This window comes from Etheostoma cragini, chromosome 22, assembly GCF_013103735.1.
Source record: "Etheostoma cragini isolate CJK2018 chromosome 22, CSU_Ecrag_1.0, whole genome shotgun sequence".
NCBI lineage: Eukaryota > Metazoa > Chordata > Actinopteri > Perciformes > Percidae > Etheostoma > Etheostoma cragini.
This window is the reverse complement of record NC_048428.1, coordinates 495055-497537: the sequence shown is the minus strand read 5'-3', so window position 1 is coordinate 497537 and position 2483 is coordinate 495055. Positions and strand designations below refer to the sequence as shown.

Genomic DNA, 2483 nt, shown 5'->3' with positions numbered 1-2483 from the left:
CTGCTAGACTCTACAGGGCCCTGTTACGTCCTGATACACCCTACTAGACTCTACAGGGCCCTCTTACGTACTGATACAACCTGCTAGACTCTACAGGGCCCTGTTACGTCCTGATACACCCTGCTACGCTCTACAGGGCCCTCATTTTCATTGCGGTTTGTCATCATTCAAAAAAGATAAATCGCACCATCTGGATAGCTTGAATTTGATATTGGTTGGATGAGAAGTATAAACATGTACCATTCTGACATCCTATTGATTTGTACACCTGCACACGACACAGATCACAACACACTCCAGCAAGGAAATAGCAGAAGTATGTAACCTAGTACCCGGAAGACCAGCCAACCCTTCTACATCCCTGGTCGTACCTGGACCAGGAGGTTGGCACCCAGGAAGACCGGCCAACCCTTCTACATCCCTGGTCGTACCTGGACCAGGAGGTTGGCACCCAGGAAGACCGGCCAACCCTTCTACATCCGTGGTCGTACCTGGACCAGGAGGTTGGTACCCAGGAAGACCGGCCAACCCTTCTACATCCCTGGTCGTACCTGGACCAGGAGGTTGGTACCCAGGAAGACCGGCCAACCCTTCTACATCCCTGGTTGTACCTGGACCAGGAGGTTGGTACCCAGGAAGACCGGCCAACCCTTCTACATCCCTGGTTGTACCTGGACCTGGATCTCGCTGTCTAATTTGAAAACACATATAGATATTGGGGTTTTCCCCTTTACATTACTTTTACTTTTATACTTTAGGTAGTTTTGAAACCAGCCCGTTTACACTTTTACTTGAGTAAAAAGCTTGAATTTGTACTTCAATTTCAACAGTTTTTAAACCCTAGTATCTGTACTTTTATTGTATATTATTATTAAGTATTGAATGTAAATACTTTTGACACCTCTGCCAGTCAACCATATACGTGTACAATTAGCTCATACAAACTGAGATCCTATAGCAGCTTACTTAACTGCACTCAATAATAATACTACTAATCTAACAGTATAATAATAATAATATTAATAATAATGTAACAGAGCCCACGTTGCTAAGTGAGTAGGATACTTTTGTTCTCTAAGTACGTTTTCTTTGTAACACTTCTGCATTTTTAGGCCACTTCCGGAAAACTTCAAAGGAGTACTTCTTCCCCCTCTGGTAGTGTGTCTGTCAGATGATCTTATTTTGAAAGTCTGTCAGCGTTTCCTTCCTGTTTGCAGTTAGGTTTCACTCTGTGTCATAGACGGTTAAGTTTCAGTCCGTGTGCGCGTGGGTGTCTTCTCTCCATCTAAGGTTTGTAAGCCGTGTCTTTCATGTTTATGATTATGGTTATGGTTGGTGGATTAGTGAGGACCGGACACACACACACACACACACACACACACACATACACTGCCCATGCGCACTGGAACCCCGTGGTGTTCGTTTTAGGATAACCCGCTCACAGATGTGAAGTCCCGAGTTGTGTAGTTAAAAACACGTTCGAAGTGAAACGTGTGTGTCAATAATGTGATCAACCTGGATGGAGGCTGTGCTCATTAAGACGGCGGCGCGCGCTGGGCGCAGTCAGGTGTCGTGCCGTGACGGGGGCGCGCCGGACGCGCTTTAGGGTCAGTTGTGGACAGACTCCTTCTATAGGCACCTGCTCGGACTAGAGCTGGAACCATTCCTAAATGTTGCTGTACACTCAGAAATAACTGACGACATAAGATCTGTCTCTTTCAGTCAAATTTAAACACGTTTATTTGATTACTTTTTTTATACCAATAAAGTTTTGAATGAACCCAAGATCCACCTTTTGAAATGAATGTGTAATTGCATTGTTTGTATCATTTTGTGTGATTTATTTATTTATTTATACCTTTTTTATAAGAATTCAAGTCGGCGTGTGTGTGCCGTTGCTGTTTACCCAATGCGTTGCATAATGCATATTGTCAATAAAAAAATGACATGTGTCTCACTCTGTTTAATCCAGTAGTCACATTACAACCGCACACAGTAAGGCTTGTCACAATTGTGACACATTTTTCTGGACAATAAGCGAGAAATTATTGCTATAAAAGATAATATTTTTATCTAATGTACTGTAATGATAATGGCACAATAATACACCTTATCAAAGATCAATACACTTTTATTCCTAAAGACTAACATCTAACTAAGATCTAACACTGGAACAGGAAGACATTTTATATTCACAATAAATGAACAAAACAAGCAAAAACAATTATTAAAATGGACTCTTAATCTCTGCTAACAAAAGTTAACTGGAATAAAAACACAATAAAAAACAATAATTGAAATGGATCATTTTGATTTAAAAGATTTTGGGCACATTTATATTCATCATGCGATTAATTGATTTATTGCATATTGCAACAGGCCTACACACAAACCAGTGTTATTTTAAATGCATGCATTCATTTCTCCAGCTTCAATGCGGTGCTCTTTGATGAAGGCATGTAAGGTGGGGGGGGGGGGGGGGG

At 41.6% G+C, this 2483-nt stretch overlaps 1 protein-coding gene across 1 annotated transcript in view; it reads left to right on the top strand.

Moving 5' to 3' along the window:
- The first annotated feature begins 1223 nt into the window (after positions 1 to 1223).
- The window catches only part of LOC117937922 (BICD family-like cargo adapter 2), a 3127-nt gene continuing 1867 nt past the window's right edge, over positions 1224 to 2483 (top strand). Inside the window, exon 1 of the mRNA XM_034862169.1 lies at positions 1224 to 1290. The gene's annotated coding sequence lies outside the window, so the exon portion shown is untranslated. The remainder of the gene's footprint in view (positions 1291 to 2483) is intronic.